The 25548-nt window shown below is 41.6% G+C and overlaps 1 protein-coding gene across 1 annotated transcript in view; it reads left to right on the plus strand.

Moving 5' to 3' along the window:
• TIAM2 (TIAM Rac1 associated GEF 2) overlaps positions 1-25548 on the plus strand; it is a 215426-nt gene that overhangs the window by 75913 nt on the left and 113965 nt on the right. Inside the window, exon 3 of the mRNA XM_057739331.1 lies at positions 2561-2654. The gene's annotated coding sequence lies outside the window, so the exon portion shown is untranslated. The remainder of the gene's footprint in view (positions 1-2560; positions 2655-25548) is intronic.

Below are 25548 nucleotides of genomic sequence, written 5' to 3' on the forward strand. Positions count from 1 at the left end.
AGAGCCCGAGTGAACTCTGCGGATGGATGCCTCTGTCCACACAGGCTACCTGCGTGCTCTTGCAGATAGAAGCACACCCTGTGTAACCGATACTGTAGAATCACTGGCGTTTTACAGTAGAGGTAGTTTACCCAGCACTGCCTTCAACCGCATAGACTTTACCCACAGGGCCTCTGAGACCTTTCTGGAGTCACAGGAGATTGCAGTACCTGCCCGTTTTTGACTCACCTTAAAACACGGCACTAAATGGCAGCTAAATCCAGTCTACACTGTTGAGAGATTATCCGCTTATTAAAGGTGGGTTGCAGTCCATCCAACTAGATGAAAGTGAACTGTTTGTGTGGCCCTGGAATACATACAGAAATGGGGGAAAGGTCAGAAAGGGGACCCTGGGATCCAAGGAAGAGCACGTTGGCAGCGGCTCGTTTGTCACTGTGACAAAACCATTGTCATCCGTCCTGGGACCAAAGCTGATGTAGTCGTTTGGTGTTCCGAGTTCTAGTCCGAGTTCTTATCCACTCTCTGTGTGACAGGTGTGATTTATCCTTTCTAGGCCTGCCTTTCTTCATCTGCAAAGCAAACACGGTTTAAACTGATGTACTCTAAACTTAAACATTCTATAATCCTGCCTAAAATCATTTCAGTCCAAAATGATTAGTAATTATATTAATCAGGATATCCAGAGAAACAGAACCAACAGGAGCCTATCTACCCATCCGTCCATCCGTCTATCTATCAAGAAATTTTAAGGAATTATTTCCCATAATTGGGAGAGCTAGCAAGTCTAAAATCCATAGGGCAGGCCTGCAGTCTGGAAATTCAGGCAAAAGTTGATGTTGCAACCTTGAGTCCAAGTTCTACTTGACAGGAGGCCAGAAACCCAGGCAGGGTTTTATGTTTCAGTCTGGAGGCGGAATTCCTTCTTCAGGAAACGTCAGTCTTCGCTTCAATGTCTTCAGCTGATTGCTGAGGCCCACCTACCTTAGGGAGGATAATCTGCTTTACTCAAAGTCTACTGATCTCAGTGTTAATTCCACCTAAAAAAGGCCTTTACAGCAACATCTAGACTGGTATTTGACCAAACATCTGGGCACCGTAGCCTAGCTGAGTTGACACATAACGTTAACTATCACAGTAGTTAAGCTGTAAACTCTTTATGTGTAATTTAAGTCATGGTGATGGGATGGGAAAAGAAGGCTAGTCTAAAATTAAATCATGTTGTCTTAGCAATTTAATGCATCAATTCTTCCATTCATTCATTTGTCATACAATCATTAAGCAACCATGTGTAAGGCTCTGTGCTTGACATCAAGAAAACAAAGATAAGACAAGCCCTTTACTTTCAAAGCAATCAACATCTACTCTAGAAATACGCTGGTTAGAAAGAAATGGTTGCAGTGCAACTGCCCGTATCAGAGCAGTGAGGTGGAGGAGGGGGTATAACACGTAATGTCTTGGCAGGAGGAAAGGAGGAGATCAGAGCTCAGTAGCTGTGGCACACGGGCCCAGCCGCTCTGTGGCATGTAGGATCCTCCTGGAGTAGGGATCGAACCCGTGTCCCCTGTGTTGGCAGGCGGATTCTTAACCACTGCACCACCAGGGAAGACCCTGTGTAACATTTTAAATCATGAATGAAAACAGAGGTACTTTTTGGTATGTTGACCAACAGGGCCATGCGTTTTAATATGTCACTGGGCAGCATATCAAACATAGGAAAGTATTATTCTCCATAACCGCGAGGACCACGAAGCCACCTGCTTAATAAATAACAAAACTCTGAACCTTTGGCTCCACTCCCTTGCATGCGGATTCTGCCCCATAATCCATAATAATTGCTCTTGACGCACTGGTTCTTACTGAGTTCTTGGCTGGTGCCTCTGTCTGGGGGATCATTTCCGTAATTTCGAAATAGCATTCAGGTCTCAGCCTGGTTGTCGCCTCAGAGCGCCATTTCTTGATTTTCCAATTTAAACACTTGTCACTCATGAGCTCATCATCCTGTTTTATGTCTCTGCATTGCAGTTGTCACTCTAGGATATTTTTCTTATTTATTTACCTGTTTGCTTCCTCCCATTTGAATAAAGCTCAATGAGAGCAGAGACTTTCGCTCTTACTTAACTGCTCTCTTCTCAGCGTGTGGAGTAGTGGCTTGATAACAAGCAGTAGGCTCGATCTGTTTAACCATCCATCCCTCTATTTATGTATCTCCCCCAGCTTCCCTTCCTCTTCCTCCCTCCCCCCCTCATTTTTCTCTCCTTCCCTCTTTCCCTTCCCTTCCTCCTTCCCTCCCTCCATATATCTATCTATAAAATGACTTGGCCGTATAAAGTTACAGGACGAAGCAGTAAATCTGCTTCTCCTATTAGGATGTGGGAAGACCTTCCCATTTCCTTTATAGTTAATCACTTAGCACTTAATTTTTCTCTTAGATGTTCCTTTTTTGTATCAAGGCCAAGATAGGGCACAATGCTGAGAAATTAGCTTTAATTGCACAATTTTTGTAGCTGATTTTTGAAAACTTGTTTCTCACCACCTCTGTGTTTTTGTTTTCTGTTTCCAGGGCTTTGTGCTTGAATTACAAAGACACCTCTTCAGCCAGCTCATTCCTGATGAATGAATGATGATGCTAAGTGTGGTCCACACTTCCTCTGGGGGTAAGTTTGAAGCACTTGTACGTCTCAAAGGCGATAATGTCCGGTAGATTGTATTCATGTGTCTGTTTCCCATGTAGCTCTGTTAACTGCTCTTGGTATGCGGGCCCAAGTGGGGAAAGGCAGTGTGGGTTCCTCAGGTGCTGGTGACTGAGGTTCCTCCCGGCAGCGGGTGTCCGACCTGAGTGGCTTATTACAAATGCACTTTAATTTTATATGCCGGCTGGTCCTCTCTACGTGGGAAAGCACGCTCCCATCTTCTGTGGGAGCTCAGGTAGAGAAGTTGCAGCCTGGGAAGTGTTCATTTCCTTTTCTTTAGATGTCGAATACTGAGAAGCATGTACTTGAACTCCAAACCAACTAGGACCGCCTGCTGAAGAATAGACTAGAGTGTATCGTTTCTAGCTGCAGTTGTAAGATCAGGACAGCTCAGGAGGCTCGGACACTAGGAAACCACCCAGGAGAGGTAAGGTTCCACCTTGGATGTTAAGGCTGTTTCATGCTGACTGGGGCATCTGGCTAGTAGATGTGTTGGTTGTTGCAGGGTAAGTACTACAAAGGAAAGCTGAGCAGTTCCCAAGGCAGTGTTTGGAAGGGTTGCAAGTAATTCCCTGGAAATGTTTGCAGTGTCTGCAGCTCATGCTTGTTTTGCTGAAGCGCACACACAGGCGGAAGCTCTCCAGGCTGCCGTCTGTCTCATCTTTCCTGGGCCGCTTTGTGTGCTTTGGGTCTCAATGCAGGGTACTGCCTCCAGAGACTGTCTCTGAGACCCAGTCTGAGATGGCCACACAGCCATCCGCTACACTATCACTCTATTTTATTTTACTTTTATTTTTATTTAAAACATTTTTAAAAATTGAGATATAGTTGATTTACAGTGTTCTGTTAGTTTCAGATATATAGTAGAGTGATTCAGTTATTTTTACGTGTATACTTTTTAAGATTCTTTTTCATTATAGGTTATTATAATATATTGAATATGGTTCCCTGTGCTGTACAGTAGGTCCTTATTTATTTTATGTATAGTAGTATGTATCTGCTATTCCCAAATTCCTAATTTATCCCTCCCCCCACTTTGCCCTTTGGTAACCATAAGGTTGTTTTCTGTGCCTGTGAGTCTGTTTCTATTTTGTAAATAAGTTCATTTATATCAATTTTTTTAAGATTCCACAAATAAGTGATATCATATGACATTTACCCTTCTCTGTCTGACTTCACTTAAGTATGATAATCTCTGGGCCATTCATGTTGCTGCAGATGGTGTTATTTCCTTTTTTCTGGCTGAGTAATATTCGTGTGTGTGTGTGCACCCCATGTCTTCATTATCCATTCATCTGTCACTGGATACTTAGGGTGTTTCCCTGTCATGGCTATTGTAAATAAACAGTGCTGCTATGAACACTGGGGTGCATGCAATCTATTCAAATTAGAGCTTTCATCTTTTCCAGACATACGCCCAGGGGTGGGATTGCTGGATCGTATGGTAGGTCTGTTTTTAGTTTTTTAAGGAGCTTCCATACTGTTCTCCGTCGTGGCTGCACCAACTTAGACCCCCACCAACAGACATCGCTCTCTTTTAATTGTCTGCAAAGTGCTTGTCCCTACCTGACAGTTTTCTGTTTTGTGTACTTGTTTATTGGCTTGTTGTCCAGCCCACTGTCACTGGAGCCGAAGTTCCGAGAGCTCAGGACACGTGTCTGTCTTGTTCCTCATGTGGCTCCACAGACAGAGTGGTGTCTGATGCCCCACAGATACTGACTGAACATATAATGAGTTCAGCAGTTAAGTGATGCTCACCGTGTAAGTTGTCAGTGTCGTGTGGTGAGGAATTTGTTCGCTCTGGAGGAGACTTTGCACATTCACTTTGTCTAGTTACTGTTTTAAAAATGTGAATTGTTGCCTCACAGAATTGTCATGTTTCACGTCATGTTCCCTGTAAACAGGAAGTTTTCTAACGTTTCTGGGTTTATGTGTAAATATAGAACCCATTGAAGTCACAGATTTTGATGATAGTTGGTAACCTTCATGTTGACCGGCCTTTATCTATATTAGAATATTCAGAAGGAATATCCAGGTAGTCTTGGAGAGATGTTTTGTTTATGTTTCCATGAAGTTCAAAAACCATGACTGAAAGACACCTGTTTGAAACGTCTGAAGTCTAGGTTTTTGGGGAGTCGACTGCCTGAGTTCTTTGACTCCTGTTTCTGACATTTCCTGGCTCAGTTTCTTTCTTTCTTTTCTTTTTTTTTCCTTTTAATTTTTTTTCATTGGAGTATAATTGCTTTACAGTGTTGTGTTATGGCAGAATTTTTATTTGTTTATTTATTGTCTGCATTGGGTCTTTGTTGCTGTGTGCGGGCTCTCTCTAGTTGTGGTGAGCGGGGACTGCTCTTCATTGCAGTGTGCAGGCTTCTCATTGCGGTGGCTTCTCTTGTTGCAGAGCATGGGGCTCTAGGTGCATGGGCTTCAGTAGTTGTGGCTCTCGGGCTCTGGAATGCAGGCTCGGTAGTTGTGGCATATAGGCTTAGTTGCTCCACAGCATGTGGGATCTTCCCGGCCCAGGGATCGAACCCACATCCCCTGCATTGGCAGGAAGCTTCTTAACAACTGTGCCCCCAGGGAAGTCCCTTCAGTTTCTTCTTCTGTAAAATGGGAGTAAGAAAAGCATTTTTCTCATCCAGTGATTGTGATTAAGTACGTTCATACATGTATTATGTGAATTTCTATTTTATTTAGTATATATTTGGAATTTTATATACGAAATATATTAACTAGGCTTTAAAAATAATGTGTTTGGATACTGTTTATCAAGTGGTGACACAACTTTAAGAATTTGTTTTTGCATTAACATGGATGAAAACAGCAGTCCATTCCTGAGGTCACCAGAAAGTATAGACTTGCTTATAATTATCATTTTAATATGTTATAAGAGAAAACATTGTAGATATGCCATTCTCCATAAGTATAGCAATGCTCTTGTCTCTCTGGTATCAGATAGACTTGGTTTGAGTTTTTCAGTTGTACTAGTTTTGTCGCCTTCAGCAAATTACTTGACTTAGTTTCTTCACCTGCCAAGTAGTGATAATAATACAAATGAAAGAGGACGGCTGTGAGAATCAAATATAAAATATTAAAATATAGGTAATGCTTTGCAGAGTGCTGCCTAATCCTTGGTTTCCTTTTTCCTTGCCTTCCAGACCTGGGATTTAAGAAGGCTGTTGATGTCCAGAGGAGAGTGATTGTGGTTAGACATGTTTGGAAAGTGTCCTGTTGCTCATGAAGAAGAGAACAGGATATTTCGTGTTGAAAGTAGTAAGCTTAGTAGGGAACGTGCTACCCACCTTTGATGTGTAAGGAGAGCAGGGACGATGGGGCACACTTGATCAGCTTCTGAGGAAGCTCTAGGACCAGGGAGTAGCAGAAGGAAGCCACTTTGGGTTTCACGTAAGGAAGGACTTTCTTAGGGGCTGTGGGAAAATGGGAGGGATGACCCTGGGTGGTAATGAACTTCCCCGGGCGAATGTGGTGTCCAGAGGCTAGTTGGCTGCAGATCAAGTGTTCTGCTGAAAGGATTCCTCCATTCACCAGGAAGGTGGGGGCCGGGTCCTATATGGTCCTTTATGATGCCCCTTCTGTATACATGGCCCCCTCTGCAAAATCAGGCCCGTGCATCTGGGTGTCTCAGCCAAGTTGGTTGCGCAGAGAGAGATGGCGACCCAGGTTTTAGCCTTCCCAAGTCAGGGAGTTGAGTCTGTTGTGGTTTTGTTGTTGTTGTTGTTGTGTATGTGTGGTTTTTTTTTTTTTTTTTGACTATTTTTCAGGATTTGAAATTTTCCTGTTTGTGGTTTAAAATGATTTGCATCTGAGGTTGCGAACTGGTGGGTTTCTGGCTGGTTCCAGGCTGCGGATAAGCTTAGATGGGCCTGCAAAATGTGCCCCTGACAAGTGTTTTCAGGATGTTTAAATTAGTTGCCTACCTTTAAAAATGGCAAATTTTACATAAAAGCAGCATTTCCAGTGTTTCTTAAAAAGGTGGTTCAGCTGGCAGCATTCCCAGGGGGCAATGAAGAGCTGGCCCAGGGCAGCTGCCGGCCCTTCGGGACAGGTCATCATGGGCCGGTTTACCACAGTCCCTCCCACAGCAGTCTCCCTGACACTGAGTGTCAGTTGCCATTTCTCATTTACTTAAGTCATTTTTCTTCTAGTAGAATTAGGAGAAAAGTGAAAAAGTTGAATCTACTTCTGAATCTGTAGTGGAAAAATGAAAGATATTTCCGTAGAGTTTCATATTTTAAGAAAAGTAGAACAGAGCATTTTCGTGTGTGTACTGAAGAATTCTTGTGTTTCATTTGCAAACAAATGGTTTCTGTTTCTTGAGAATGCAGCACCCAGGCCTGCTTCACGCATACAGTTTAAACAGCGCAGAAGGTATGAGACTGATGCCTCCTCTGGACAGTAAAATTTTCCTTCTGTGTTCAGACAGCGTTCTTTTGCTTTTATTTTAGGTCATTTCTTCTCTTTCAGCAGCAAACTCCCTTGCCTTCCGTAAGATCAATTCTTAGGTCTCCTGGCTCGGTGGCCCTGGAACAATGTGTAATTTGCACACGCATGGGGACTCTGGAACTAGGTTCCTCTCTGCCTTCTCCACTGGTGTCCCAATAGACTGTGTGGCACCAAAGAGGGCCTGTAGCCTGGTTTATTCTAAGTGGGGTGACCACGAGAGTTGTGCTCTGGGCTTCCTCAGGCATAGACTAAAGGCTTGGGATTCTCCACCATGTGCATTTAATTTTTAGTGGAAAACATAATCTGGTGTTGTCTGTTCTATATTACAAGGTGGTTCTGGCTTCATTGTGAAGGTAAACTAAAAGGGAGAGAGAGAGCAGGGAAGAAGCGTGCACATTGACCTCTGTTGTTTGTAGGGTGATTGGGTGGAAGAGGGGTGCAGGACGAGTGTGGATAATGACGGAAAGACTGAACTTAATTAGTGGAATGTTTACAATAACTGATCTAAAGGCTGGGGAAGGAGTTCTCATCTATCAATCCGTTACTTAACAGTGGAATGTGCTCCCTAATAGAGCTGTGAACTTCCCATCACTCCAGGTATTTAGGGAGAAGAGAAGGGCCCATCTGTCAGGATACTGGAGGTGGTTCTCAAATTAGAAGCAAGACCAGGCTCTGTAGATGACCTGCATGGTCTCTTGAAAAACTCAGATTCAATTATTCTCTGAATTAAACTGATTAGAAACCTTTCAGCTAAAACAGTTTCACTTCAGTCTCTAAAAAGAAAACATTGTGAGTGGAATGAGAGGCAGAATGTAACTCTTCTTAATTACATTTAGTTCTGGGCAGATTACTTGTACTTTTCTTAAATATTCTGATATAAGCCTTCAAAAGTATTGTAAACAGATGTGTCTAGTGTATTTATAAGCCAGGATTTTACAAGCACCGCTCCTAAATGATTTTCTTCTACTAAAATTTTTTATTTTACCTTAGCTGAAAATCATTTTGTAGTTTTATTTTTATTTATCTTTTTAAAAATTTATTTATTTATTTATTTATTGGCTGCGTTGGGTCTTTGTTGCTGCATGCGGCCTTTCTCTAGTGGAGAGTAGGGGCTACTCTTTGTGGCGGTGCTCAGGCTTCTCAGTGCAGTGGCTTCTCTTGTTCCGGGGCACGGGCTCTAGGCGCACGGGCTCTAGGGGCACTGGCTCTCGGGCTTTAGAGGCAGGCTCAGTAGTTATGGTGCATGCACTTAGTTGCTTCGCTGCATGTGGGATCTTCCCAGACCAGGGCTCAAACCCGTGTCCTCTGCACTGGCAGGCGGATTCTTAACCACTGAGCCACCAGGGAAGTCCCTATAGTTTTATTTTTGGTAGCATGATTATTAATACAGATTTTGTCATTTATATAATAATATTACCTGTTTTGTCATTTTTATAAAAATATTACTTAAATTCTATTTCAGAATTCATGATTTTTCACATTGTCAGTAACTGTTAATTTTCAGTGTATTTAATTTGAATATAAGAACTTACAGAAAAAAGTCCTTTTAACGGAAAACTTTTTTTAAGAATTTGTTTTAAATCTTAATTTTTACGTCACTTAATATTTGCTCATTCTTACAAAAGTAATTAACTGGTCATTTGGTTAAATTATTAGGGCTTGCTTGTTATGGAATGTAAGGTACCACCTGGACTGTATAAATATTTACACCATAAAATCTCTCATTTTCATGATAATTGTCTCCATTAAAATTTTTTTGGACATTTGATGTCTTTAAAACCCTTAGAAAAAGATGATATCATGAAATTTAGATTTGTTGTGGTTTTCAAGCAATACATACCATGCTTATTGCACTTTGAACCATCTTAAACTTGACTATTGATTTTGTAGGCACCTCCAGTTTGCTTTTTAAAAAGTTAAAAATTAATTTTGCTCTTTATTTTGTTCCAATAAATACTGAGTTTTTCATGATTCTATGGGGGCGCTCTGTTTTCTTCTCAATCAACACTGGGGAAGCTGTGGGTTTAAAGCAACATGTACCATGCTAGCATTGCATTTTGAGTTATCTTAAAGTTGACTGTTGATTTTAAAGATGCACGGCTGTGGGCTGTTCAGGCATCTTCTTGAGGCTGAAACATTCTAGAATGTAAAACACTGCAGGAGAACAGCTGGGGAGTTTCAAGTGGAAACTCTTGTGAAAGTTGTGCTTGGTGGGCACTGATAATGTGTGGGTGACTTATTTTAAATAAAGGGGTTTTAGAGGCTTCTGACATAAAGATGTAGACTGCACGAGATGCTATTTTCTTTCTTTCTTTTTTTTGGTTAATAATTTTATTTATTTATTTGACTGCACTGTGCGGCTTGCAGGATCTTAGTTCCCCAACCAGGCCCTCGGCAGTGAAAGCTCAGAGTCCTAACCACTGGACCACCAGGGAAGTCACAGATGCTCTTTTCTTTGCATGTTCACCACCACTGCCATCATCACCATCATCTCCCATTCATTCGTTTACTGACTCAATGGATATTTATTGGATATTCACCAAGTGCCAGTCACTTTTTAAAGTACTAGACTTAACAGTAGACACTTTTAACAAGATCTCTGCTTTATGGAGTTTGCATTCTCGGGCAGGCCTTGTGTTCAGCAATCTACATGTATTATTTTACCTAATCCTTATAGCAACCCTGTCAGGTAGGTAGTATTATCCCCATTTTGTAGACTGAGAAGCTAAGTTAAATGATGTGTCCAATATCACACAGTGGGGTCTGAGCTCAGGGGAGAGGGACCCTAATGCCTGGGCCCTGAGCTGTTTTGCTGGCCCCTGGGGAGCAATGACTGGGTAGCAGATGAATTGCATGTGTCAGCTGTACATTTGTGTCAATTTTCAGTGTCACACATGGGAGGTAAAACCTTCAAACCACGGTAGTTTGGATATGAAGGCCAACCATGCACCGTTTCACTTGTCTTTGGGCTAATTCGGAAGCATTTGGTTTTAGGAACAGACTTGTTAGATTTGAGCTTTTTGATGAAATGGGGAGAAAAGTCACCTCGCCCTTCAGATCTTAGGGTTTTCACATGAATATTTTGCATGTTTCATTTTCTTCTGGTATTGCCTTCCTCTGTGATATTTTTCCAATGGCCTTACTCAAGTTCCATGTTTTTTCAGCCCACGTTATTTGAAGTATTGCTTTTCCATCAGAAGCAGCAGACTAAAAGTTCTTTCAGCACATGAGAGTATTGTGGAGTTATTTGCTCATTTGTGTAATTTCCTCAAAGGTGGAAATTACACAAATGAGCAAAATTTTATATTTGTGAGAGATTATTTGATCTTTTGGAATCCTGGTTGGGTAAAAGTAGTTTATGTTTTTAGCCTTTATTTATTATTACTATTATATTTTATATATGTGTGTGTGTGTATACAGATGAAGTCCTTAAAACTGACTGTAGATTATCAGTAAAGAATGATGTTTGATGCGAAATTCTTTCTGTATCATTGTGTGTCTGACCTCAGCAGTGAAGAATATGGCTTGAGTTGAGATTCTTGATTTTTAAGCAGAGAAGTTATTTCTGAGAGTTCATACTGTTTTAAAATTGTACTTTTAATGTCTGTTTTTCTTAGAACTATTTATAAGTTAGTATATCCTTATTTATATTTTCATTCGAGAGAGACAGTATTATTATCCATCCCATTTTATGAGGAGGGTAATGGAATTCAGAAGGTTTCTAAGTCACTAAGAGATGAATTGCTAACTCATGTCCGCTGTGAAGCCTGAGATATTGCCACTACGTTTTACGCCCCCTCTTTTTAAAATTTATTTTATTTATTGGCTGTGTTGGGTCTTTGTTGCTGCACGCAGGCTTTCTCTACTTGCGGCAAGTGAGGACTACTCTGTTGTGATGCATGGGCTCCTCATTGACATGGCTTCTCTTGTTGCAGAGCACGGGCTCTAGGCGCATGGGCTTCAGTAGTTGCAGCACACAGGCTCAATAGTTGTGGCTTATGGGCTCTAAAGTGCAGGCTCAACAGTCGTGGCTCACGGGCTTAGTTGTTCCACGGCATGTGGGATCTTCCTGGGACATGGATCGAACCCGTGTCCCTTGCATTGGCAGGAGGATTCTTTTTTTCTTTTTTTTTTCCTTTAAGAACTTTTATTGATATACAATTGACATACAATAAACTGCATATATTTAAAGTGTACAATTTGATTTTTTTCTTATTAGTAACGCATATATGACAATCCCAGTCTCCCAATTCATTCCTCCCAACACGGCCCCCCTGCCCCCCTCCCCCCCAACGCATTTTCCCCACTTAGTGTCCATATGTTTGTTCTCTACATCTGTGTTTCTATTTCTGGCAGGTGGATTCTTAAGCACTGCACCACCTAGGGAAGCCCAATGGCCCATTTTTTATTAGCTCAAACTTTGTTTCCTTTTTCCAACCTCTCCCTATTTCCCCCACCCCTACCCTGCAACCACTTTTCTACTCTCTGTTTCTGTGACTTTGTGTGTGTGAGTGTGTGACCCCCTCAACCTTTTATTAAGAAAAATTGCAAAAAAAAATAAAAAATTAAAAAAAAAAAAGAAAAATTGCAAAAATACAGAAAAGTCCAAAGAATCGTACAGTGAACAATAAACCCACCACTTGAATTCTGTAACTGTTAACATTTTGCTATATTTGCTTTTACTTGTGTCATTTTCCATTGTGTGTTTGAGGATCAGATACTTCTTAAGTAGTAATTTACATAATGCTCAGAGATCTTTGCCAAGGAGTTCAGTTTTAGATGCCTGTTCACGCATATGTTCTGTTACATTATTATGTCAGAATGAAGCATTAGAAAGATAAAGCCTAGGTTTTATGATGTGGAAATATGCTGGGTTTTGTAATTTTAGGATGGAGTACTAAATTGAGAATATTTTGCTATAGCTGGACAAAGTCTAAAGAACTTAAAAAATATGACATGGTTTGAAACCCCAAGTGACTCTATAAATTTGTAGAACTAAAGTTATTTGGGTGACCTCAGTGAGAAAAAATGGAACCAGACAATGCAAACCCATTGGAAGTGTCTGAGGAATGTCGGAGATCAGCGAGTCTTTTGGGTAGTTCTGGCTTAGCACGATTACGTGTAAAATGTGTCAAAAGGTCAGAACTGTCTTAAGAATAGGGATGCGCAAATGTTTCTACGCAATTAATTGTTCTTCTGATACTTTCTCCGCCCTCAGAAACATAATCTCTTTAAACTTCCTTCTTTCTGACATAATTCCCCTCCTCTCCTTCACCTCAAGGAGCAGTTCTGTCTCAATGTTGTTTGGAAGAAATATGCTTGTTTTATGCTGGTGGCTATTTTATTTTACTTAATTTTTTTTTGGAAACAGAAATGATGGCGTTGGATCTGAAGGAGTAAGGAGCTCAGTGACTTAAACAGCACCCTTTCTTCTTCGGTATTTACTCAGAGTGTTTTTTAATACAGACACACGTCAAATGAACATTTTGGGAATTCCCATGTTTTTTGTTATGTGACTTGGGCTCCGTGGAAACCTTCTGACTTCAGTCCCAAGGGTTGTGGTTACTTGGGTGGCAGGTTCTGACTCTGCTGCCGACCTAGAGCCAGTCACTTAAAGCCCCATTTCTGATCTATTAAGTGAGGGGCTTGGAGCAGGGAATTTTTCAGCTCTTCTCCACTAGCACTAAAAATTCCTTGGTTCTGTCTGCACTGCTTTGAATTTTTGTGGAGGTTAGACTACTTTTTATAACTATTGGGCTGATGAGCTTATGTAATAGCTCTTATTATTTGTCAACTAAGATTAGAAAGTGTATCTTCAAGCATGTATTAACTACATAGAAACTATATGGAAACAAAATTCTGTTTGCACACACGTGTGTGTGTGTACCTGTATGTGTAGATGTATGTGTGTATACATAAATGTTCTTTTTTCATGCAAAATAGGGAATTAAAAGCTTGTTTGTCTAAAGTAGAATCTTGTCTTTACTGTTACCTGAGAATCTTGTCTGTTGCATGTGTGCATCCATTCATATTTTTTTATGGAAAATATTTTCTTAAAAAATCTTGCCGTGTGTTTGTCCGGGATAACTTGGAAACTTCTCCTTAAACTGTTTTCTCCTCTGGACTATAATTTCAAAAATTGAAATTGAAATTAAAATTGGAAGTTTTACTACACAAATGTAACCTTGTTTTCTCATTCAGCACTCCCTCCCCAATAGCTAATATAAAATGACCTGAAAATGTTGCTTTATGTTGGGGGCATCCTTTAAATGGAAGGTCTTTCATCAAAAGGTTCAGCAAGACTTAAAAACCTCTGGTCTATCATTTTTTTTAAAGGCAATTCACAGCATATTTTTGAAAAAACAGCGACCTTTTGGGATAACAGGAACTTCCAATGTAGGACACTGTTGTTCAGCTCACTGAAAAGCAAAGTCACTACAGCAAGGCACATAGAGTAGGTATACACCCACTATTTTGCAAATCAGAAAATTATTTTGAAGGGCTGCTCTTGAGGCAGGGTTTTTATGACCGTCACATTCCAGCTGTGGTTTTGGAGGCAGAATGTTTACTACCGCTCTAAACACAAGGATGGTAGGTGTGTATTCTTCCTGCTAAAAAGGCTTAAAAAAAGCAGCTGAGGCTCCCTTCAAGTGAGTAAACCTTTATTCAGCAAAGTCTGGAGCCGCGTTCCTTATGGAACTTTGGTGGTAATTCTGGAACGCGGGGCCAACAGCAGCGCAGTCGTGGGCGAGCCAGGCGGCTCGGAGGCCTGATGGCAGGCTGGCCTGCCTAATCACTGCCGGCAGCCCGTGGAAAACCACTTTCTGGTTAAGTCTGCATCATACTCTTCCACCAATGGAAAGAATTGAACATGATGAGGGTGTGTAGCTAGCAGACAAAAATATATCCAGCATTGCACAGGATCTGTTTTTAGCTCTTAACGGCTGAGCATTGGAAGTGTTAGACATTGCTTCCTGCCTTACCATGGGCAGAAAGAAGAGGGAGTCCGGGGATGTGTCTATAGACCCTCACTTTGGGAAACTTGGTGGACTCATTAAAAGAGCCTGAGAGGAACTGGTTACATCCGAAGTTCTGGCAAAGGTAAGGTTCTAAATACTTACTCCCTCCCGTTATATGTGAAATATCAGTGTTTCTTGAAATGTTCCTTTTGGTAACATTTCACCATGTGCTGACTTTTGTTTTACATTATTTTGTGCTTGGGCTGCCCATGTTGGTGTGCATAGGGAATAGTGTCTTTCAAGTTGAGTGTCTGTGTGCTTTCACACACCTCTTGGTGAGTTCTTACAGCTGCACATCCTGTTTTACTAATTAACTCTCCCAAAGCTGATGGTATATGTTGGACGGATTTACTTTTCCTGCTATCTCAAGAAAGTACCATTTCTCCGTCTGACCATGTGAAAGCACGAATGACTATGACCTTATCTTTACCAGTTAATTCTTCCAGGGCACGAAGGGAAATGAAAACGCACGTAGAGATTATATTTTATAGTTTCCTGCTTATTATGTAACTTCATCAGACCTTCCTTTTGAGCTGAGTGAGTGCCTTGGTTTAAGAGTTTCTTTTCAAGGTTGGAGTATGGTATAGAAGATACACAATTAGCCAGATGTTGATAGTTCTTGAAGCCAAGTAATGGGCACATGGGCGTTCATTATACTATTTTTTTCCTACTTCTGTATATGTTCGAAATTTTCACAATATTAAATGAATAAAAAAAGTTTCTTTTCAGACTTGTAATTTGATGCTCACTCTTCAGCCACGTTCATCTTTAACTTTAGTCTCCAACTTTCTGAAAAAGAAAGGGAATCCCTTGTAATCTGTGTGTGTGTGTGTTGAGGGCGGTGCTTTATTGAAGTCGAATGATTGATTCATGTCATAATCCCTGAAAGGCGGCTCATTCAGTAGCCATTTATCTCAACACTGAGTTTATCAGCAGGGCTTGAGGGACCCGGCTCTCTGAAAAATGCTTCCCTCAGCTTTACGTTAATTTGGCCAAGCGTGTAATTCTCAGAAAATTGGTAGGTGGAGAGACAGAAGTAGGAAGCTTTCTTGAAGCCATTGTAACTTGGAAGATTATTTATAGAATTTCTGGTACGTAAGTGTACTGTAGAACAGCTGCTAGAGTTTTCCCTAACACGTTGCAGCGTTTCACTGTGGCCCTCCATCACACTTAGGGATTCTAAAGTTTTATACTTACTTTCAGTAGAATGAAGTCACGAGTTATTTCAGGGCGGGCAAGGGGTGTGCCCCTTCAGTGTGTGTCTTCCTTTACAGGAATGTCTTTTAGGGATGGAGGAATGTGAGTGCTGGCCAGGTAGGTTAGAATGAATAGAAATGTTGGTCGTGTTTTATTTATTACTCTTCCTTTGAATGTAGAAAGTGCTGCTCTGACAGAGCAGGTAACCATTTAGAGCAGGGAAAGAGCAAGCCCCGCCTGCCTTCTTGTGTAGTCAGATTAACACTTGTCAACTACATTGATTTTCCCCAGAGCTTGTAGACAGAAACTGAAGTCTGTTGAAGAACCTTCTGACTCCAATCTTTACCGACATGGTGTTTTGAATGCAAGTAGATAACACCTTTCTTTCAATACTTTAGTGCAGAGGGAGTGACTTGCAAAGCCTTCTCCTTACCCCAGGCCTGATCTAGGATGCCTGGAAGTGCAAGATAAGGGCTGGGCTCCTTGCCAAGAGATTATCCTCCTGAAGTGGTCCTTCACTTAACCGCTAAGTAGGACAGATGATTCTGTCTTGGTGGTCCAAGATTGTGTTTGAGAAGAGCCATATTCCCTTTTTCATAAATTTAAAGTTAGTGTAGGGTCCCTACAACCTCTTCCTGTTCAACAGCTATTGAATGAATGTGGAAACAGCACAGAGAGAAGCCTAGAGGGGAAAAGCTCACACTCCTTAGATATCTGATGGGGCACTTTTCTGTGTCTGTCTGTGCCTCCAGGTTTAGCCCACTTTGTAAGATTCATTTACATAAAGATAATAAACTACATTAGTGAGATCCCTTAAAAGGAGAGTAATTAATAATAAGTATAAATAAACAAGAAATTGTGTTTGTCATTTAAAATTAAATGTTTCTTAAGGAACAAGGTAAAATGGCTTTGCTAGGAAAACTAAAAAAAAAAAGATAAACGTATCTCAAAAGAAATAGCAATAATATTAGAGACAGGGAGAAGAAATAGTAATAGTAGATAAACCTGAATTTCTGACTGTTGACACAGTAAACGTGTTTACAGTGGTTTGAATTTTAGTAATGGTGGGTTGAGTGTCTTGATTATTCAGTTCTATCTCAGATGGACTCACAAATGCTAGGAGGTGTTAATGTCAGTATCCCCGGAATATATCATATGTTATGTTGTCAGTTATTTATAGTCTGGTATCGTAGAGTTGAAAAGGGACCTTAGGCAATTTTTCAAATGGGAAAACTAAAAACCTACAGAACTGAACTGGCTTGTCCGAAGTTACTGAGACGGTTAGTTGCCAAGCTGGGATGCGCTACCAGTTATCTTGTTGGTCTTTCCCTACACTACCTGTTTAATTGGGAATACTTTGGCTGATCCCAACATATCTTTATAAATTGACACATATGTACCCGATGCCCTCCCTCCCTTCCTTTCTTTCGTTGACTTGCATACTTACTTACTTACCAAACCAGAAAGGCTTAAAGCTCTAGTCAGAGATAAGACAAAGACTTCTGTTTTTCTTGGATCCTAATGAAGTTCCAAGCCGTACACTCAGTCGGTAGTCATCGTTCCCGTTGACTGTTGCCAAAGAGAAATTTAGGTGTTAACCTATATGATAAGGCAGCTTTGGCTAGACTTCATCTGTCAATCTGTCCCTCTTGCGGCCTTAAGATTAAGAGGTTTTTTTCCATGATCCCATTCCAATAGAACACTTTTTCGTTAGTCCTGTGCTTGACAAAAGAGGCTCTGGAAGGGAACAGAAGACAGCAGGTGGACTTTAGCTTTGGTGCCAAGGTAATGTAGGGCCCTTTTGGAAAAATAAACTTTACATATAAAGTGATAGACTAAGTAATCATTTTGTTCTAGGAAAGGGATGTGATACGTGCTGCAGATAGTGTCAGGAAGAAGTTGGTCTAGAGTATTCCTAAAACCTAAATAAAGGTTCAGAAATCCTGGATATCTTTAGGACAACACTGGAAAGCGATAATAATCTTCATCCTGTTTTTGTGCTTAACCTTGAGACATCGCTAGTTGCAGAACTGTTACAGTAGGATTGGTGAGATGTGAAGGGCTAAAGACATGTGGCGTGTGTGGCCTGGGAAAGACAAAAGCTAAAAATCCATACCATTAGAGCCAATGAAAAGAGACTCTGAGTGGAGAGAATGAAAATAGACTTGTTTTCAAGTCATCTGTAGCCACTCACGGAAGGTGGAGTGACAAGTGAAAGGAAGCACTGTTCACAGACAGACATAAGCCAGGAAAACCCATGATGTCAAGAGGTAATAGAGAGTAAAGAGCTTCATGAAAAGTGAACATAGATTCATGGAACACACACACACAGTCACATATGTGTATCGACATATATATTGCACTGACAATTGATAGGATGACCACAGATGAATCAAAAGTTAAATACAGAACAACAACCCCAAAACCCAGAAGTAACTGGAACCTAGCAAAAGCCATTACTTACTTTCCACCTCGCCTCCCCCTCCCCCTGCCCCCCATATGTGACCTATGGGGAAAAAAATCTGGAAATTTTAAGAAGACACAGTGATAAGTAATTTGCCAAAGAGTTCCTTGCTGGAGTTGATACTCTTGTACCGGTGCCTTACCACACGCATGTATAATTAGTTGTTCTCAGATGTTTTCCTGAAGTTTCTCTGATAGCAGAGGGTCATGGCTCTAGGGCCAGATCCCCCTCTGGTACATGAGCAGCCTGGGGAGGAAGCCTCCTTCCCCTTGGGCTAATGAAGGACAGCAAGAGTTTGCCTTCTTTCTCCTGCCACATCCCATTCTCTCCAGTCATCCCCATTCACATGCTGGGATTTCTCCAGATTGATCTCTCTCTCTCTCTCTCTCTCTCTCTCTCTCTCTCTCTCTCTCTCTCACTCTCACTCACACTCACACACACACACACACACACACACACACCCCAGCCCTTTTTTTAGATTCCTAGCTACCACGTGATTCTCTGTTATTTACAGTAAAACTCCTTGACGAGCCATCTCTATTCACCATCTTCAACTTCATGGACCACCGCACCCTCAGACTCACTCCAACTCAACTTTCTTCACTTGGACTCGGCTCTGGTCAAGTTCACCAATAGCCTCCACGTTGCTGAATCCGGGCTCTGTGCTCAGTCCTTGTTATATGAACTATCAGAAGCATTTGGTACCTGCTCATGATCTCCTCCCTGAAAAGGCTTTTTTCAGGGGGCTTTGCGGGCAACATATTTTCTTGGTTTCTCCTTGATTGGATTCACTGACCACTCCTGTCTCTCCTCATTTCTTGGCCTCTTGGTGTTGGCGCACTCCTGGGCCTCTTTGGGTCTCTTCTCTTCCCTTTCTTTACTCATTCCCTGAGGGAGCTCATCCAGTGTGTGTGTGTGTGTGTGTGTGTGTGTTTTAAATTTTATTTATTTATTATTTTTTTGGGGGTACACCAAGTTCAATCATCTGTTTTTATACACATATCCCCATATTCCCTCCCTCCCTTGACTCCCCCCCCACCCTCCCTCGAGTCCCCCCCCACCCTCCCCAAGTGTGTGTTTTAAATGCCATCTTCACATGGGTGATAGAAAGCTTGACCTCAGCCCCATCTCTCCCTGGAACACTGGGCTCCTAAATCCTAGTGTCTACTCAGTGTTGCCACTTTAATGTCCAACGGGCATCTCCCACCTGACAAACGCAGACCCTACCTCCTCATCTTCCTTCCAAGCCCACTCTGCTCTGCCTTCCCATTCTCGCGGTATTGTCCTTGACCTGTCACTGCTCACTTCCATCCACCTGGAAGTGCTGTTGGCTCTCCCTTCACCTGTCTCCAGACCCCCCACCCCTCCCACCTGGGTCCGACGCACATCACCTCTTACCTGAATTACCCTGGCAGCCTGACAGGCCCGGGCAGTCCAGATCCGCAGAGTAGCCACAGGGGTCCTCTTGAAATATACCCCATGACGAGCCGTCTCTAATTCACAGCCCCTAATTGTGACTTCCCATCTCAGTGTGAAAGCCAGAGTCCTTGCAGTGTCCCTTCGGGTGCCCTCTGGCTCCTTGTCCCCTCTCTGACCCCTCCTGCTCTCGCCCGTGCTGGCCTCCTGCCTGTCCACCAATCTGGGCATTTGCACATTCTGTTCTCTGCTTTGAATGCTCTTTCTGTCCCCAGGATCTGCATGGTCTCCCCTCCAGCAAGTCCTTGCTTAAATGTCACCCGTCACGAGACCATCTCTGCTCCCCTTTCTAAACCTATAGCTCCCCTCCCCCACAGGGGCCTATTTCCCCTTGCCCTTTGTATTTTTGCTAAAGGACTTACTCACTTTTGAATATATAATTTACTTACTTTCCTGGTTTATTGTTTGGTCCCCCCACTATAATATAAACTCCATGGAAGCCTTTTTTTTGGGGGGTGGAGGGAAGAAGTGTATTTATTCCAGGGCCTAGAACAGATCTGGAACAGACTAGCTGCTCAGGAAACATTTTTCACATTATGCAATGGAAACATATCCTACTTAGGACACCCAATGATATAGCTAAAGCCACCTAATGTAAATGCTAAATATTACTGAACTCCTGTGTTTTATCTCAATGCAAATTTTATATTTTACTTCATGATACGTGTTTATTATGACAGCAGTATTTAAATCACTTAGTGTCAGGATGAAATGGAAACCTCGGGAAGGGTCCCCTCAGTTATTCTGAGGCTTTGAGCCCCTCCCCCCACAACGTACAAATTTGGTCTTGGTCACCATGTCCCACCCCCACAGCCTTTGGGAGGCAGATTCTAAGTTATAATTGATATTTAGAATAATAAACATGCAGCTTAAACGATCCAGAAAGGAAAATTTTTGTTTGTGCAATGTTCTTTGCAAAGCAGAATAGAATGACTACATTTTAACCTTCCGGCTCCTTAGTTAACTTAAAAGTGCAGTTTTTCATTTCATCCTCATGTCCCCATGCCCAGCTGTGGAAGCCTTTGCTGCCTGGAGAACGCGTACCACTAGTGGAAGGTATTTATGAAAGGGCAGGGATCACAATTGCTCTTCTAAAGGAGGAGCCTGAAAGTTAAACTGTACTTTTCAAAAAAAAGATATGGCATGTTTTCAGGTTTAAAAAGAACAGGAAAATCTAACATTGTATCGACATAAATACATTTTTTTTTTTTAATTAAAGAAATCCAGATTGGATTTTCCACCTTTGCCCCTTAGGGATCTTGATCAAAGTATTTAATCCCTGGAGGCTAACATTCCCTTTCATATAAAACAGGGATGATTATCTAAGCTTTTGGGGTTCTTGTGCCCTGGGTAGCCCTGGTACCCAGCATCTCAGGACATATTAAACCCTTCCCCATCTCTCTGCATGCCCATCTACTTGAGGTATCAAAACTTTTCAATTCCTATAAATTATGAAATTTATACGTACTAATGCTATTTTTTTCCCCTGAAAGTTTCTGTAAAGTTACTAGCTAAGATCTTATCAGGTTTGTTTTGAATGATATATGATTTATGGGAAAGTTCAGCAATGATTGGTTTAATTTTACCTTCAGGCCCAAGAACAACTTATATTGTGGCTTTAAGACACAGACTTACAGAAATGAAGGCTTCAATTAGGCTACAAGCTAAGTGGAAAGAAAATAGTTACACATTTATGAGGGTGAGGAAAGCCCCTGTTTAGATGAGGGGAAAAATGTGTAGTTTATGCCTGTTCATTTTTTTAACTTAAATGGAACAGTATATAATGAAGAAATACTTTGCCAAGAATAACCTGGTACAATAACCACGGTATAATTTGGTCACAGAACATGACTGAGGTTCAGGAGTGTGATGCCTGCTTCTGATTTACTGAAGCATGTGCCTTGCAGACAGGTCTCCGAGTCAGTGAGAAGCCGTGTAGTTACAGCCTGGGGTTCTGATGCAGGGTCTTCTGTTTTCATCTTGGTGTGAAGCTTGGGAGGTGCCTACCCCTGTCTGAACTCGCTTGCTGTGGAATGGCTCATGTTCCTAAAAGTTAAAAAAGAGAGGTTATTTAAAAGTCATGCAAACCATTTTGAATCCCATGTTCATAAAAGTTACAAGAGAAGGTTATTTAAAAGTCGTGCTAACCATTTTGAATCTTGTGCGTTTTTGGTTCTAGCTGTCAGTATGAGGTCTGTAGAGACCAGACTGTTGGCCAAATTGTGGCTGAGACATGAAGTACACTTGGGAGAAAATGCAGAGCGGGACTCAACATTTGATATTTAAAAAAAAAAGAAAAAATCTATGCTACCGAGCAGGGTTGGAATGGATGAGATGCATTTTGATAATTTCTGAAAGAAAAATAAGAAAAGTTTTGTCTTTACATGGATCGTTTTATTTTAGACTATATTAGTTCCATAATTTGTATTGAAAAGGGGATTTTTTAAAACCCCCTGAAATATTTTCAGTTTCTGTGATGGCTCAGATACAGCTGGGCCTCTCAACTCACTGACATTCCAGAAACATACCAGTAATATTTGTGGGACTGTTGGTCTCACCACGTCTCTCATAAACTCAATTCTGTTAAAGTTGTAAACTCGCTTATTGATTCTGCAAATGTTTCACGTGAATCACTGCTCCGCCTTCCTACAGCAGCTGATAAGCCTCTCTGGGGAAGGGATCAGATCATAAATCGCTCTTGTTTCTCTCCAGTGCCCAGCACACGGGTGCGCGTATAGGCGGGTCTGCAAAAATTCATGTTGCGTTGGTGAGGGGAACTCTTATTTCACTTCAGTTCCCCAAGTTTCCGCCAACACTAAGCACATTTTCTTCTTTTGCCAGCGCTGCCTCCCACACTAATCTTTGAGCTGTTGATCACTGTGGACTCCTTCCCAGATGGTGTCCCAAAGTGTCCCTAGGAGATGGCTCACCTGTGGTGCTCCTGGGGACAGTGGGGGGGGGGGGGGGCGTGAGGGTGGCAGGCAGGGACTGGCAAGGTCTCCCCCAGCCTCCTCGCCCTTATCCGCCTCCCCCTCTTAGCTCTTCCTCCTCATCTGTCTCAGGGTCGTCCCTGACACTTGTGCTCAGCCCCTGCTGCCCTTGTCACCTTTCCTGAACAAGCCGGGGGCTGTCTCTGCTCAGTTCACGTGTTGATTCAGTCCCATACCGATTCAGCAAATGGTCTGGGAGTGCCCATGTCTTTGGACGCACCGTTTTCTACTCCTTAGAATGTCCTTTTCTTTCTTCGTCTAGCAGAATCCCAACACATTCTCAAGACTCAGTTCTTCGGCTGACTTTTTTTTATGGGGTCACTTTTAACTTTCATAGGAAGGATTTGAATGTCCAATGAAAATTTCTCTTAATTTGTAGCCTGCAGAAGGGTGAGAACCTCACATGTGGTACCCAGAACTGTGCATCAGTGATGGAGAGCCCTTTTCTCTCTCTCTCCTCTTCTCTCTAGTGCAAGTGTTTGCCTTGGACAATGATTTTTCAGATGTTTCGAGACTCTCTAGACTTGGGTTTTCCTCGGGTCTTATTAGAATGGATGTGCCATCCTGACAAAACCACCCCTTGCAGTTTTACAAATCATTGTTTTCAAGTGCTTTTTTCAGACCCTTACTCAAGGACATATAATTTTACTTCACAACGCACTATACAGGCAAACATAAAAACACACAAAAAAATGTAGTGTCATAGAATAAATTTTACCCTTATTGGGATACAATTCTCTATTTTCTATTTTATTCTCTGCTCCATTGGTTCTATTCTGTTCTACTTCTATTCTATTCTATTCTATTCTATTCTATTCTATTCTATCCTATCCTATCCTATCCTATCCTATCCTATCCTATCCTATCCTATCCTATCCTACCCTACTCTACTCTACTCTACTCTACTCTACTCTACTCTATTAATTCTATTCTATTCCTTCAAAAATACTGGTACTAAATCATGAATTTCATGAGCCAACAATGGGTCACGAACCCGTGGACAAACACTTCTGTAAGCAATGCTGCAGATGTTAAATTTTTTAATAAAAACAGGTGTGAGTGCTGACACCCTGCTTACTAAGGTGGTGAACTGTGCAGAAAGCTGGGCTATTGTCTCTGTGGAATTTATGGCTTTTCCGCTGCTGAATCTCAGCCATGCTTGTCGTCCTGTTCTGGGCATCCCTTGCTGCAGATTGGTTTGTCTTTTCATCTGTTAATATGCATTTGGAAGGAGTCCTGCTGAATTGAAACAGATCCAATGGGGCTCCACAATGGATGCTTAGCTTCGGAGGCCCTTAGCAGCAGCCCCCTTTCTGCCCACTTTATTTATAAGGATTACACTCCCTCAGCACTATTCCTGTGGAGACCAGATGTTCCTTTCTCCTGCCTCTTCATACAAATTGGGTTCAGGTTTGCTTATGATTAGACGTGAGCTCCTTCGAGTCTGGGTGTCCGTGCATTCACAGCACACTGCATTGACACAAGATGGGAGAAGCAGGTTGGGGCCATATTTACAGAGTTTGTTAGTAAGTTTGGGTTCTTGACAGAGTTTGAATGCTTTGGTTTTAGATTTTTAAGGATATTCTTGTATTTTAGTGTTTTTAATGAGACAGGCAATAAAATTTTAAGGCAGGGTTTTTCAACCTCAACACTAGTGTCCTATGGAGCCACATAATTATTTGTTGTGGGGACTGTCCTGTGTGTTGTAAGAGGTTTAGCAGCATCTCTGAGCTCTGCGCACTTAGATGCCAGTGACCCAGCATGACAACCAAAAATGTTTCTAGAAATTGCCAAATGTTCCCTGGGGACCAAAATTGCTGTGGTTGAGATTCGCCAGTTGTTCAGTGAGCACTTAGGTTACATTTCTACATTTTCTAACAGGTAATAATATAAGTACATGGCTTGTGTCATTGTTTCTATTGACATTTGACACATGTCTGGCAAATTAGTTTTATATGCTATAATTTGGGGGGACATTGATCAAAATCAGACAAGTGCTAACAATGGAACTTGGAAAAGTCCAAATTTATGTCTATAAACATATATAATAATGTACTAATTAATAGTTTATAAAATGTCTGAAACAGCAGACTTATAATAAGATATAATGTCAGAGTACACCAAGTTAAATTTATCACTAAAAATTAATAATAGTATGGTATATTTGTGTTGCATTTCACAGTTTTTTAGGTGGTTTCACATATATTTCCACACTGGATTCTTTATTCCTGAAGTAGGTAGGACAGATATTTTTATCCTCAAGTTGCAGATGGAGAAAATAAGATTCAGAAAGCATAAGTAATTCGCCCTAAAACTCGCCTGCTGTTTAAGAGCTGGAAGCAGGTCTTAAACCCAAGTTCTGTGACACAAACCAGACTAGGATTCTGAGATTTGTCTCCTTAATGATTGAAGCTCCCCCCAGCCTCCCTCCCCTAAGTAAAGGGAACCAAGTAGATATTGTTATGGTTAATGGTTAGTCCTTTTCTTATCTTTTTTTCCAGCTCTTATCACTATCTGAAATGTTTGCCTTATCCAATGATGAGGCTCCTCTTGCAGTATAAAAATCTTTCTAAAATTATGTGAGAAGCCTTGTTGATATCTCGTGGTTGGGAGAACTTGAGCTCTCCTTAACTGCCTCGCCCAGCCGTAAATCTGGCTTTTGTTCGATTTCCCCACGCCTCCGTTCTGCTCGCCATCACGAGTCAGCCCCCAGCCCTCCTCACAGCACCATCTGGTCCGCTGGGGTTGCCTCTGATTTCCCTGTGGTCACTCAATCTGGGCAGCTGGCGCAGGCAGAGACCAAGCAGAGTTGGAGGATTTTAGTTTCCTTTGCTCTAAACTCTATACTACGTGGAAACGGAGGCTTTGGCAATCTGACACGTCAGTTCAAGCCCAAGCTCAAGGCAAGTGAAGAAAAGGTAAATCTTGAATTTCCTCCTAAAAGATGTTTTGCTGTGGGATTCAGTAGATCACAGTGGCTGCTGGGATTCTGATGACGTATTTGTAAAATTCCTCCACGTTGCTGGACATTTCTGGGGTGGTAATTGATTGCAATTTTAAAAAGAGTTTAAATTAGGAGTTTGGGATTAACATATACACACTACTATATACAAAATAAATAACCAACAAGGACCTACTGTATAGCAACAGGAAACTATACTCAGTATTTTATAATAACCTATCAGGGAAAAGAAGCTGGAAAAGAATGTATATGTGAAATATATACCTACATAAATAACTGAATCGTA

This window comes from Hippopotamus amphibius, chromosome 6, assembly GCF_030028045.1.
Source record: "Hippopotamus amphibius kiboko isolate mHipAmp2 chromosome 6, mHipAmp2.hap2, whole genome shotgun sequence".
In the NCBI taxonomy this organism is placed as follows: domain Eukaryota; kingdom Metazoa; phylum Chordata; class Mammalia; order Artiodactyla; family Hippopotamidae; genus Hippopotamus; species Hippopotamus amphibius.